We start from the raw sequence: 15,110 nt of genomic DNA on the forward strand, positions 1-15,110 counted from the left end.
TACTGAAGGCGTGTTTTGCACTACATGTACTGATACTACTGTGAACATGCAGGGCTGTTATTTTATCTGATTCCATTTTGTTGTTTTTCACAGTAAAGATAATCGGAGTAGAAGAGTCAAGGTGGTGACATCATCAATGTTCTAGTTGGACGTTAACGAAGCGTTCCCCTGTTATCTGAGTCTGAACAATCAGTGCAGTTTGTGCACTGTGAAAAACAGGCCAATGTTAAAACAATAGTTCAGCTAATTAGTTACACAGACAAACTTTTTCCTCACAGTCGATCACATCCTCCTGTCAGACCTCTGATCCACTATTAGAGAAACACTGAGACACACATTACATGAATAAATAGACATAACACTGATATATCTGATAAACTGCACTGATTTCACTGTTTTAATTTGGTAAAATATATTTTATTTCAAGCATTTCATGTCAGTATACCATCTTGTGAAGTGAGCACCACTTCCAGACTGAACAGTCTTCTTCTTCAGTTCTTTTTCTATCCCTTGACAGAATTCCTCCACTTCACTGAAATATTAGACAGACGACATGATCACTGCAGGCTTCACAGAAACACTGACAGCACTTAAAAAGAGTTAATTCACTAACACTGGTGCTCCTCATTGAAGGTGAAAACTGCTTCAGAAACATTTAAAATCCATCCTTTCCCCTCACCTTTGATGGGGATCTGGACCACTGAAGGACTCGGCCTCCTGGAAGGACAGATTTTCCTGCAGACAGACCAGATATGGAGAAACATCAGATTAACCATGAAGAACATGGAGCTTCACTGTTGAACCTTTTTCCCAGCAGACATTTGGACTGCAGCCCACAGGTGGAAGAACTGATGAATGAGGTCCATGAAGGTTCTTCTAAACTCTGACAGAGAACCAGGAGAACAGCACCAGCAGCTCTAAGAGGAACCAGCATGAAAACACCTCTGTTTTAAACTGGGACCAGTTCAGATCCCTGCAGCTTCATCAGCATCATTAAAGCTGAAAACTCTCAGTATTAGACATTTAAAGGTTGTTGCTGTTTAACGTAGAGACACACAGAGATCATTTCATGTTTCTATCATCTGATGAAGGATTCATTCATCTGCTGGCTGGAGTTAATCATCATCATCTGGAGCTGGACTGATAAAATCTGGCTCTGACTCAATGAAACTAATCAGTAAACAAGCTAAGTGTCAGAGCTCCCTTCTCATCCCCTGTCTTTCCCATCTGGCATCCCAAAATACCTTTTCCCCCATCTCTCTCCCTCTCATGCTCCTCTCCCATCCACTCCTCTGCCCTGTCTGTCTTGCCTGTCTCCCATCCGCTCCTCTGCCCTGTCTCTCCCCCTGCAGCTCGGTGCCTGAGTGGAGTCTAGCGTCTCAGCTGACTCCACTCAGGCAATCAACCACCTCCACGGCTCCCGGACAGCTGAGGGAAATCACACTAATTACTCACCTCAATAGTAAGTACCGGCTCATCCTTCCACTCCCCGCCAGATTGTTGAACCAAGACACCACAGTCAGTTCACTCTCTGGCCCTCTGTAAAGACCTGTTTAAGTTTGCTTTCACTTACTTTGTTTTCTCCTGCTCCTCACACAGTTCAGCTGTCCGGGATCCCCCGCCATCCTCCTTCCCCTCCGGCTCTCCCCAGACCATTCATCACCGGTTTTTCCCTGCCTGGACCCCCCCGTTCCTGCCTGGACCCCCGTTCCTGCCTGGATCCCCATTCCTGCCTGGACCCCTTCTGTCCCTGCCTGGACCCCCCCGTTTCTGGCCAAACCCTCTCACTACACCAGCCGCTCCTGCACCCTGGATTTCCCCCCACTGTGCCATTATTCACCCCCCCCCCCCCCCCAACAATAAAACTCCTCCTCAGTCCACCAGCCTTGGTAGAGTGGCTCTCTGCTCGGGTCCAATCCGCTCGTTGTATGACAGAACAATCTGGCCAAACATGGACCCGGAGAACTCGCCGCCAAGGCCAGACCTGCCCACTCCACTCGACATCAGGCAATTCCACCAAACCTTCAGTCAGCTCACAGTCAAATACCAGAAGATGCACAGTCAACTCACTGTTTTAACCAGCCAGATATCCCAGGTAGCTCCCGACCCGACCCTGATAGTTCAATACAGCCAAGCTTTACAGGATGTTGCCGCCACAAAGGCACAATTGAACCACTTCATCGCCCTGCTCACCCAAGTTTCCTCGTCTCCAGCCCAGCCCGCGCCATCTTCCCTTCCACCAGTGCCACCAGCCCCGGACCCAGCCGACACCCAGACCCTAACTCAAGACACACCCATGGACATCTTCTCCTCCTGCGAGGAGCACAGCATTTATTTCAATGTGCTATACGAATTGCGGGAGAAATGGAGGGAAGACCCCAAAGACTCAAGCATAACCCTGGTCCGCAGGCCAGCAGGCCAGCGACCCGGATTAGCCGACCACTTACCTGGGTACATTCGTGAATTCTTGAGTGCTCCTCTGACTGACTCCCCTGGCAGCCAACCGGGCCCTGTCTCCCCGCCGCCCATGGAACCGCCTGCCAAGCGGCCTGGCCGTCGAAGACGCGAGGCCAGGAGGCACCGTGGCCCCTCGGCTCCAGTTCCGCCCCCGGAGGGGCTCCCTTCCCTGGATCCTGTCCCCGCGGTGGTCGACGCCCCGCCTGCAGTCCCCGCGGTGGTCGACGCCCCGCCTCCAGTCCCCGCAGTGGTCGACGCCCCGCCTCCAGTCCCCAGGACCTCAGCAGCCTTCGAAAGGCTTAAGGCCTCCCCCGAGTCCCTTAAGAGGCTCTGCGCCTCCCCTCCAGATCCACCCCCGGAGGGGCCCCTGGATCCTGCGCCGCCCCCGGAGCTGTGTTCAGTCCTGCCCCCGAAGGACCCACCGGACCTGGCTTTGTCCCCGGAGGGGTCCCGCCTCCACCGGCCCCCAGTCCGGCCTCCAACCCAGTTCCCTTTCCGGCCCCCAGGCCGCCCGCCGGAGCGGCCCCTCCCGTCTGTCCGGCCCCCGGGCCGCCCGCCGGAGCGGTCCCTCCCGTCTGTCCGGCCCCCGGGCCGCCCGCCGGAGCGGCCCAGCCCAGCCCATCTGTCCGGCCCCCGGGCCGCCCGCCGGAGCGGCCCAGCCCAGCCCATCTGTCCGGCCCCCGGGCCGCCCGCCGGAGCGGCCCAGCCCGTCTGTCCAGTTTTCGGGCCACCCTCCAATACGGCTCCTCCTGCCTGGCAAGCCCCAGTCTGCCAAGCCCTGGGGCCTCATTTATAAAACATTGCGTAGGATCCATACTAAAGTTTGCGTACGCCGAAAATACGAAAAGGGCGTATGCCCCTCGCCCCTGATTTATGAAACTTTGCGTAAGCACAGCTGCATGCAATTTCTTGATAAATCACACACCAGCTGGAAGATTGCACAGGTGGATCCACCTCACATTCCGCCCACAACACACCCACATTTTACCATGAATGGTCAATGCAAAGTAACTCATGTATGTATCTGTATATAAATAAGCTGCGGGATCCACGGCATTTCACGCAGCGCCAGCCGGCAGTCTTTTCACTGCTGTGCGTCAGGATGAATGAATCATGTGTGACCCAGGCCACCCTGCCACTAAATTTGTTATGATCATGTCCGATGTACAAATAATTTGCACACTGATTGAATGTGCATTTTTTCGGTTCACATAGAGAAATTCATCTTCACTCAGGGGTTGTGGTGTGAAGCATGTGTGTCTGTACAGGGCTGATTAATGGTTGGACGCTCATCCCATTCGGCCGCATATGGATAAATAAACAAAATTCTTTACTTTTTTTTTGCCTTTTTACTGTGATAGTTGCAGTGAAGAGTGACAGGAAATGGGGAGAAGAGTAGGGGGAAGACATGCATAAAAGTGCTGCGGGCAGGAATCGAACCCGGGCTACTGCGGCAGAGACTACCCCTGTAAATGGGTCTTCTGCTTTCCCCGATGAGCCATACGGGCGCCGGGTGATTAGTAAGCAAAATTATTTAATAAAGATCACCGCACCGGCCCCAGATACCGGCCCTTCAGTCAAACGACCGAATGAAATAACGTTAAATCCGCTCCTGTTAATATATGAACATAGTTCTACAAATACAGTGGTCGGCCGAATGGCGCACTATATGAGCATCTACAACAATGAGGGTTTATGATTATCCGGCTCTACAAGTCTAATATGTGATAACAATAAAGGTTTGAGATCAATCTGGTTTCAATTCGCCACTTCACCCTCCAGCACTGCCGTTCCCTCTGTCTCCAAAATGTGCTTAAGCAAGCATCAAAGTTGGCGCACCGGTGCGCACATTCTCACGCCAAGTTTTTTTTTAGAAATCACAACGAACACAGCGTATGCCACTTCCTATGCAAAGTTTGTGATTTACTCCCTGTTTTGTGCGTAAAGAAGCATCAAGAATCAAGGTTGGTGCGCTGGTGCGCACATTCTCACGCCAAGTTTGTTTTTATAAATCACAACCTTTGCATAGAAAGTGGCGTACGCCCCAGGCCCGTCCAGTCTCCTCAGAGGTGGACCCTTCGGCAAGTCCAGCTTCGGCCGGCCCCACCTCCAGACCACCCTCTGAAGCGTGCCCTCCGCCCGGTCCAGTCTCGACCTGTCCCGCCTTCGGGCCGTCCCCCGAAGCGGACCCTCCGCCCCGTCCATGTCCGGCCTACGGTCGGTCCTCCGGAGCGGACCCTCCGCCCTGTCCATCCCCGGCCAGTCCGGCCTACGGTCCGTCCTCCGGAGTGGACCCTCCGCCCAGTCCATCCCCGGCCAGTTCTGCCTTCGGGCCGACCCCCGAAGCGGACCCTCCGCCCCGTCCATGTCCGGCCTACGGTCGGTCCTCCGGAGCGGACCCTCCGCCCTGTCCATCCTCGGCCAGTCCGGCCTACGGTCGGTCCTCCGGAGCGGACCCTCCACCCTGTCCATCCCCGGCCAGTCCGGCCTACGGTCGGTCCTCCGCAGCGGACCCTCCGCCCAGTCCATCCCCGTCCAGTCCGGCCTACGGTCGGTCCTCCGCAGCGGACCCTCCGCCCAGTCCATCCCCGGCCAGTCCGGCCTACGGTCCGTCCTCCGGAGCGGACCCTCCGCCCAGTCCATCCCCGGCCAGTTCTGCCTTCGGGCCGACCCCCGGAGCTACTGCCCGGCTAGTCCAGTCCCCGTCCTGCCCTGTTCTCAGTCCGGTCCAGTCCCCGTCCTGCCCTGTTCTCAGTCCAGTCCGGTCCAGTCCCCGTCCTGCCCTGTTCTCAGTTCAGTCCGGTCCAGTCCCCGTCCTGCCCTGCTCTCAGTTCAGTCCGGTCCAGTCCCCGTCCTGCCCTGCTCTCAGCTCTGCTCAGTTCAGTCCAGTCCTGCTCTCAGCTCCGCTCAGTTCAGTCCAGTCCTGCTCTCAGCTCCGCTCAGTTCAGTCCAGTCCTGTCCAGTCCTGTCCCTCCCGTCCTTCCCTCCTGTCGTTTCAGTCCCTCCCGTCCTTCCCTCCCTCCCATCCCTCCTGTCGTTTCAGTCCCTCCCGTCCTTCCCTCGTGTCTGTTCCCCTCGTTTTTTCTGCCCTTCCTGTCCTTTTGGTCCCTTCCACTCCGTCTGGTCCCTGTGTCCTTCTGCATGTCTCTGTCTGCTCCTTGGTTGCCCCGGTGGGCCCCTCTTTGATTGGGTCCATGGGGCGCCGGGAGGCGCCCGTTGAGGGGGGGGTACTGTCAGAGCTCCCTTCTAATCCCCTGTCTTTCCCATCTGGCATCCCAAAATACCTTTATCCCCATCTCTCTCCCTCTCATGCCCCTCTCCCATCCGCTCCTCTGCCCTGTCTGTCTTGCCTGTCTCCTATCCGCTCCTCTGCCCTGTCTGTTGTGGGGAATATTCATTTTTGCATGTGTATTAAACTATCATGTTTTTATTGCTTTTGCATATTACTTATAATCATTTTAATTACTCTTTGCTTATCAATTATAATCATCATTTTAATTACTTTTTACTTATTACTTATGATCATCATTTTATTACTTTTACTTATAATCATCATTTTAATTACTTTTGCTTAGTAATCATGTTATTACTTTTATTCATTACTTGCAATCATCATTTAATTACTCTTTTACTATTACTGATAATCATTATTAACCTTCGTTTGATCATATTATGTGTTAATCATATATTAATGTGCTTGCAACTTGTATTAACTCTATACTCAAATGTATTAAAGTGCTTATGGGTGCATGTTTGAATTCTAGTTCTGGATGTGCAGGTTGTCACATACGCATAGAAAGGCAGAGACAGGGTGAAAAGTTCAAACAGCAGCTAGATGCTGATGTGGAAGAATTAATCCACTGCTATAATGGATCTGTGTCTGTGTGTGTATCTGACAGCAGTCTTTTTTGCCCTCTGACTGAAATGGTTTACAGATAGCCTGTGGTTTGTTTCCTCTGGAATAACTGCCAATATCAACAAAAGTATTGTTTGGAGATAAGGGTGCAGGTGTTCGCGTGAGAAAGCTTGGGGGAGGCTGTCTCCCACAGGGGAGGTGCCGGCAAGCCAAGAGTTTTTGATTAAGATTATTAGGGAGTAAAGATTCGCTCTTTCCTTAATTGTGCAAATACTGGCAGCTGGCAGTGGCAAAAAGAGAGATGAGTTAAGGGCCTGAACTGACCTCTGCTCGGAGGGTTTAAGGGGTTCAGTTGTCAGACAGTGGGTTCAGAGGGCTCCCGGGACCTTTCTCAAGTGTTTGTTTGTGTCTGTGGTGTATCGAAAAAAACACACTTTACATCTTGGCATCTGCAGATTTGGCTCCTGGATTCTCTGATGTTTCAATGGTGGGACTTAGATATTTTTAGACCTAGAACTTAGGATTAAATTACAAGTGTTAATGCATAGAGTGATCAGGTTACACAAAGATCTTACGTAGTGGGGCAACTGGCCCCCACTACAAAGCTTAAACAAGAATAAAAGTTAAAGTATTGAACCATAAAACACTGTTGAGAATTAGGATTAATAAATTTAGCTTAGTGAGAAAATACTATAGAAGAATCTAAATTAGCAATGTATTAAATTAATAATAAAATGGGAAAGAACATAGGAATCTGGTATTAATAAGATTAAAGTAAATCAATAAAGGGAATGGGATCATTCAAATCTGCCATAAGGTGTGATTAAATTATCAAATTGTTGTTTAAAGTTAAGTTGAATAAAACTGAATCAGTAAATAGTTTAATTCAACACCAAATGGAACAGAAATCTGCAGATCTCAGCAGAACTGAGCTCTTAAAAATCTGTGTAGAGGTCACAGGGGGCGGCCACATACACACACATTCAGAGACACCTCTTGCAGGAGGAAGACGGAGGTGATTGGACAAGACCCAAGACATCCGGAGAGGCTGTCTCAGCGTGGGGCCAATCAGAAGACTGCAATTTCTTAGTTTAAAAACTCATGTATTAGCTTAGAGATTCATTCTTTCTTGTGATCACAGCTGCATGCAGAGAACCTTTGTCTAGCTTTAGCAGTTTTCTGCTGTCGGCATCTGAACAAGATAGAATCTGCGTGCACGCATATCTGTCCATCCTTTGCATTTTTTACTAAATATTCTTAACTGAATATTTTGACTCTGAGTCTTCCTTGCGTCGTGTTTTTTCCTCAGGAGCAGTAACAAAAGAATCCGTTTTTCTGACACTAGCAGAGAGCGTATTTCTGTCTCATTCTCACCTGTTGAACAGGGACCACATTCTGTTGCTATGATCATGATTTATAGTTTTTAAAATGCCATACAACGTCAGGCAACACTCTAATCCACTTCAGCTTTTGGTTTCCTCTTTCCAGTGTTCCAAATGAGTTTCCTAATATTGAATTTTATTTTGGTTTTCCCAGATTAGTGTTTGGAATGCAGTGAGGCTGGTTACTGTGTATGTGAGAGGAGTTAGTTAATCCCAGCACCAGCTGACATGGAGACTCTTTCTGGACTCAGTTCTTGGCTTTGGAATGAGAGTGTTCGGTGTTTAAAGATCAATTATCTGCCTAATTCTTCTCTACATATAATGTGTGTGTTCCTGTGTTTGTGTAAAATGCAGCTTTAAAGATTCTGTTGGATGTTTGTCCCATTGGGTGAAACTACACTCTAAAAAAAGTTTATCCTCAAAAACAATAATAATAAAAATAAGGCAGCAGTTAGCATCAGCCTCCCTGAGTTCATCTAGTGAAATTATATTCCATGGTGAAGCTGTATTGAATTAGGAGGTTTAATCTTTCCTGTACTATCAACAATTACTGAATATCTGACAACATAAAGGAACTGGAATTGCTGATTGGACTAAAAAAACGTTATGAAGTCAAATTAATTGATTACCACAACTTGAATTTTGCTTTAATCCAATCAATGCAAAAATTTCACTTTAAACTACACAAAATATTAAGTTGGTGTAATTATCATTATTGTTCATTAGTGTTGTGTTGGGAGTTACTCCGTGATTCACACTTTTAATGATCCTACCGTATGGTACCATTATTTTTGGTAAACTGTCATTTGGTCTGAGGAAAATGTTTTAAAACTCTGATGTTATTTTTTTCATATTTACTGCAAGTTCTGACTGTTTTTGGCTTTGAACTATCTCATGTGTAGACTTGCTGTCTGAGTCAGAAATGCAAAAAAAATATCGCAGTTAGAAAGAATTTTAATACGTTTTGGAGAAATCTGCTAAAAATCTGTTCAGTTTGAATTTAGGGAGAACTCATTTTAAAACGGCATGAATATTACAGACTCACTGACATTAGTTATACTTTTCCATACAATGCAAAATATGTTCAAAATGCAGCATTTTATTAAAGTTGTAGCCTTGTCATGTAAGTCTGCCATTCTTTCACTGACATGTTACACTCTACTTCCCCTTTTTTCTTAACATAATCACTTTTCCCTGTTTGTAAAATCTATGCAGGTTGTTAGAAATGCTAGCAGACTAGAAAGTGTCAGTAGTTAGATTATAGCTAAAACCTAATGAGCTGAATGTTTCACTCAGATAGTTCTTTTTATGTTTTCATTTTTGATTTCCATAGTTTAGAGTGAAACGTGTTGAAACCATTTAAATTTGGATTCAGAACTGTTTCCAGGCCTCACTTTTAATTTTTAATTTTAATTTTTTTCTGCTTGTTGTTTTTTATGTTGCAAGAGAGTACAAAAAAAAACATATAAACTCACAATTTATTATTTTTGTTTAAAATAGTACAAGAAGGAATGCAGAAAATCTGTGTAGTTTTTTAAGAAAGAGGACTTGGTTATAAGATTATATTTTGTAAACTGAAACAGATTCTGCTGCCCTAAACAGTGCACCAAAATCTAGTTTAGATTTTGGTTTTATATTTCCAAAATTGGATGTAATTATTTTAGAATCATATGTTTGTATTTAGGGGCTGCACAGTGCAGTAGTGGTTAGCACTTTCGCCTTGCAGCAAGAAGATCCCTGGTTCAAATCCCGGGGTGGGTCTGGGATCTTTCTGCATGGAGTTTGCATGTTCTCCCTGTGCATGCGTGGGTTTTCTCCGGGTACTCCGGCTTCCTCCCACAGTCCAAAAACATGCTGAGGTTAATTGGTTACTCTAAATTGCCCGTAGGAGTGAATGTGAGTATGATTGTTTGTCTGTATATGTAGCCCTGTGACAGACTGGTGACCTGTCCAGGGTGTCCCCTGTCTTTGAACAAGTCAGCTGGGATAGGCTCCAGCACCCCCCATGACCCTAGTGAGGATAAAGTGTTGTATAGAGAATGGATGGATGGATGTATATGATGGCAGTTTTGAGTTTCCACTGACTCTTAATTTTATTTTATGGAATCATTGAAGTGTGCATCTTTGCCACAAAAACCATCATGTATTTACCTTTCATGAATTTATTATAAATCTTATGAATATGAAAAAATCTGCTGGGTGAAAAATCTACTCACACTGGTGTATGAATGTGTGTGAATGTTGGTGGTGGTTGGAGGGGCCGTAGGTGCGGATTGGCAGCCACGCTTCCATCAGTCTGCCCCAGGACAGCTGTGGCTACAAATGTAGCTTACCACCACCAGAGTGACAATGTGTGAATGACGATGGATTCATTGCAGGTGCTTAGAGTATGCCTGAATAGAAAACCGCGATATAGATCTAATTCTAAATCTAAATATTTCATCTGCTACTTCTTTTAGACTGGTCACAGTTTTATCATTTCACTGCTTCCTCTCTCATTTTCACACATTTTTCCATTAACAACCCTAAGGATGCAAACTGATCAAAATAAACCACAAAATGAGCAAATGTTAGCTTGTCAGTGTTGTGAAAACTTCAGTCTAACATGTCAGTGTGTAGTTTGATATCTGGAGCTGAGTTGCAGCTCGTTGTCTGGACTTCTGTCTTACCTGAATGTTTCCTATCTGGCTGAGGAGGCTTCATTTTTCTGTCACAGTCTTTGCTCACAATGTCTTCACAAGTTTCACACTTGAAATCTTCACCACAACTCTCCAATATCTCCAAGGGTTGTGTGTTAAACTGACTTTCTCAAGTGTTTCAGTGTTTTTCTTCAGAATATGGAATGTGGTAATGTTGTGTCTCTCGGTATTATCCACCTTCTACCAGAGTAGAGCACAAAAGAGACAGAGACGGATTTACTGCTGCGGCCATTCGAGCCATTTATTTTCACACACTCCAGTATATCGGTGCGCCCTCTAGTGACTCTTAGAAATAATAATGACGCCTCACAGCAGGCAGAGATCAGTTCTGTAACCCACAATACATAACAGGTAACAGTTGTTAGTTCTTCTCTCTGACATCACAATGGACTTTTAAAAAATGCATTTACTGTCTTAGTACTTGTTCTCTGTGCAATGACAGTAAAGTTGGATCTAATCTAATCTATAAAATGACCAAAATGAGACAAAAATGGACAAAATTTTTCAGTGGTGAGAAAAACCCAAACAGAGTCTACTGAACGGTCCAACAATGTTATGGGACAGTTCAAATGGGACACAAAATGACCAAAATGGAACATAAAACATCCGACCAAGATAGAAAAATACCATAAAATTACAAAATGGACATAAAAAAGACCAAAAGTGGCCAAAATGGGACTAAAATTAAGCAAAAATGACAAAAATGACCAAAACCAGACACAAAAATTAGCAACAAAATGACAAAAATGAGACACAAAATGTACAAAATGAAAAAAAGCAATGTGAAACTGGTGTAAAATGACTAAAATGAGAGATAAAATGAGCAAAACAGACCAATAACAGACCAAAATAACCAAAAAAAAAAAAACATGAAAAGATGCAACATTTTTAAAAACGGACCAAAAGATGGAAACTGATCAAAATTAAACACATTCTGACACAAAATGACCCAGAAATCTTCTCTTACAGTCATGAAACTGTCCACATTTATTCTATTCAACATTCTGAGGGTTTTTACAGAGAGCTTTGTTTTGTTTACTGTCTGTGGACCTGGAAGGAGCAGCTTCATATCTGGAAAAAAGATTCACAATCAACACTTTGTTCAACAGAAGAGATCATCTTAGTTCAAAGTGGCACCAAATCCATGTCATGTTTGGGTCGTATGTTGGCCTTTAACTTTGAGCAGGTGTGTTATTATTTACAGTGTTTATGGTAGAATGTGGCCGTTTTAATGGCAGATCACATGGAAGTAACATGAGCAACCAGCTGTGGGTGCTGGGTCGTCACCCAATTCCTGGAGCAGAAAACACAGAGCTACATGCAAAGACAATGTGATTTGAACCAAAACATTGATTCTTGTATTTTAACAATATAATTATGATTAATCATCAGAGAATCACTGAACCAGCTCTGCATCTAACGGGTTCCTGCAGCCCAGAGGGATCTGAGGAACCATTAAGCTGGAAATTGGCCCTGCTGCTCACTGCCTCCATCCAGACGTCTATCCCTCTACCACTGATAATTCATTTAACTGAATAACCACTTTGAATGATTTAATTAATTTACCAGTCACGTCTGTTAACGACAGCTTTCCTCTTAATAGATTTTACAACTAAGACACTCAACAAGAAATTAGACCTGAATTCTGTGAAGGCCGGATCTCAAGGACTTTAAGTTTGTGGAGGACTTCATGAACTTTTACTGAACCCTGCATGGAGAAATCTTCTTGGCAGGGGTTCAGTCTGTGTCCAGTGTGCATAGGCTGGTGTCGTTGTAGGGTTCCTTGTTGGTTGGACGTTGGTCAAGACCTGGCACGTGCAAGGGGGGGCTGGGGGGGCTGAAGCACCTGCCCCTTTTGCACCTCATGCCCAAAGTGCCCTTGTGTCAAAGTTTTTTTTTTGTGTGTGTGTGTGTGTGTGTGTGTGTAAATCTGTGTGGTCCAAAATAATAAATAACTCAAACAAACAAAATAATTCAGGTCTACCCTCAGTTGGTCACATGATCCAGGTAGACGACAGTCACGGCCCTGACATGCCCTGACGTGCCCCGAAGCTCACCGTTAGCGCTGCTAATTTAGAAACGAAAGACCCGAAGGAGGACAACCAATGGTCTGGTGCTGCTAATCTTGAAAGGGAAGACTCAAGGAAGGACAACTGATGGTCTGGTGAGTATGTTTTGCAGCGGTACTCGTTTGTACACGGTGTTTTCTTGCAAGATGACTGACGAAGTAAAGTGAGCATCCTGTGTGAGTGTCTGACTCTAACACACCTCTCATCAGTTATAGTTAGTTAAACATCGCTAGTTAACCACACAGCATGCTGAGAGGATAAAGTGTGCCAGACTTCTTTTTGTTTCTGTATGTTTTTGTCATGGGCAAAGTGCATCAGAGAGATGTATTATTTTACTGTCAGTGAGCTGCAGTGTGTTTCCTGTGTTTCTAGAGGCAATGAGGCAGAGGTGATGTTATTTCACTGAAACTATGTACATGTATATTCACTTAATTTTGGACTGGAAATTATTGTATTGCAATATAAATACAACAACAGTAACAATTAGAATTAGAATAATTTGAATTGTGATTTTCTCAACCTCTCATTTCAACATATCAGTATTTGTTTAGAACATTTGTATCTGAATGTCTGTGTGTGTCACACACACACACACATATATATATATATATATATATATATATATTTACACACACACACAAAATTAATATATATGATATCCATAAATATAAAATACATAGCTTTTATAACCTTGCTCTCTTGCGCAAAGTGGATAGTCAAATTCAATAAAAGCACAAATCAGTTTAAATACATGATTTCTGTATCAAATACTTTTTTTATGCTTTATTATTAGCACTATGAATAATAAAGGGCAGATTATGAATCAACCCCATGGAGTAAATCTGTGGTTATACAGTGTATGTCTTGAAAAGGTATGAAATGTCACTGCGCTTGTGTGTGTGTGTGTGTGTGTGTGTATCAGATTGTGGTTTATCAATCATATTTCAATTTGCAGAGATGCCTCGTAAGGAGAGGAGGTCGAAAGAATAACAAAAGGAGCTGCGTGAGGCTGCGAAAGGCAGTGGATCACTCACCAGCTGGATCACAAAGAGCACAAAAGGTAAGAATGACACAGGTGTGTTGTATGTTGTGATTTTATGTTTCATTCTTTCAGAATATCTGCTGCTACAATTCACCCAGGTATATTGTAGGTATGTTTCTGTATGGTGTTTATGGTGTTTCAAATTCGTGCTCCATGTGCCCCCCTTTGAACTCTGAGCACCTGCCCCTCCAAAGGTCTCTGCACGGCCCTGGTCCAGACTGGTCAAAGCAGCACTGTTCACCATTGGAAGAGTGCTGACAAGTCTGAGAGTTTTGTCCATCTGTTCCGTTCTGCTTGGAAAACAAACACACAAAAACAGAGAACGTCAGTGTTTCCTGCAGCATTGAAGAACTGATGCCTTGCCTGAGAGAGAGAGAGCACCCCAAATGACATCTGAAGACACTTTTACCTGTTGGAATTTAACATTCAGTTTTCTGATTACGTCAGAAGCCCTAATCTAACATATATCCCCAGATTAACCTGGCCCAGAATGTGTCAAAACGAATACAGGTTAGACTGAACGATAGCTGATAATGTGTTAACAGAATTCAACTGACCACAGTTTTTCAAAACAGTTTTGAAACAATTTTGCAGCAATAGCCAAAATTATCCAATACATAATTGTGTGTACACTGTGACTGAGACCAGTCTTTACATACCTCACTGTGACACTGATTGAATGCTTTCTTTCTGGTGTGGATCTGCTGGTGTTGTTTCAGGGAACCCAAAGTTGTAAAAGTCTTCTGACACTCGTCACATCTGTATGGTCTCTCCCCAGTGTGGACACGTTGGTGAATTTTGAGGTATGCAATGGAGCTGTAGCGTTTCCCACACTGGTCACAAATGTATGGTTTGACCCCAGTGTGGGTCACTTCATGAGCTTTTAACTGTGAGTACAATAGAAATGGTTTGCCACAGTAATCACATGCGTACACATCATGTCCAGTGTGGATGCGTTGGTGACGTTTTAATGTCTGTTGGGAGCTGAAAGTTTTTTCACAGGAGTCACAGTGGTACCGCTTTCTACCAGAATGGGGGCATTGATGGATAAACAACTGTTCATGTTGAGTAAAGGTTTTCACACACTGATCACAGTTGAATGGTTTAACTCCACTGTGAATGAGTTGATGGCTTGTTAGATTACTCTTCTGATTAAAAGTCTTTCCACATTGATCACAGTTGAAAGGTTTAACTCCACTGTGAATGAGTTGATGGCTTTTTAAGTGACCCTTCTGAGTAAAAGCTTTTCCACACTGATCACAGTTGAATGATTTCACTCCACTGTGAATGAGTTGATGATTTGCTAGATGACTCTTGTGAGTAAAAGCCTTTCCACACTGATCACAGTTGAATGATTTCACTCCACTGTGCATGAGTTGATGACTTGTTAGATGACTCTTGTGAGTAAAAGCCTTTCCACACTGATCACAGTTGAATGGTTTAACTCCACTGTGAATGAGTTGATGTTTTGCTAGATCACACTTCTGAGTAAAAGCCTTTCCACACTGATCACATCTGAATGGTTTAACTCCACTGTGAATGAGTTGATGACTTGCTAGAGTACTCTTCAGAGTAAAAGCCTTTCCACACTGATCACATCTGAAT

At 44.9% G+C, this 15,110-nt stretch overlaps 1 protein-coding gene across 2 annotated transcripts in view; it reads right to left on the minus strand.

The window, feature by feature from the left end:
- Nucleotides 1-15,110, minus strand: part of LOC127531986 (gastrula zinc finger protein XlCGF26.1-like) — a 117,885-nt gene that overhangs the window by 81,984 nt on the left and 20,791 nt on the right. The gene's annotated exons all lie outside the window — the stretch shown is intronic.

Source organism: Acanthochromis polyacanthus, chromosome 22, assembly GCF_021347895.1.
Source record: "Acanthochromis polyacanthus isolate Apoly-LR-REF ecotype Palm Island chromosome 22, KAUST_Apoly_ChrSc, whole genome shotgun sequence".
Classification (NCBI taxonomy): Eukaryota; Metazoa; Chordata; class Actinopteri; family Pomacentridae; genus Acanthochromis; species Acanthochromis polyacanthus.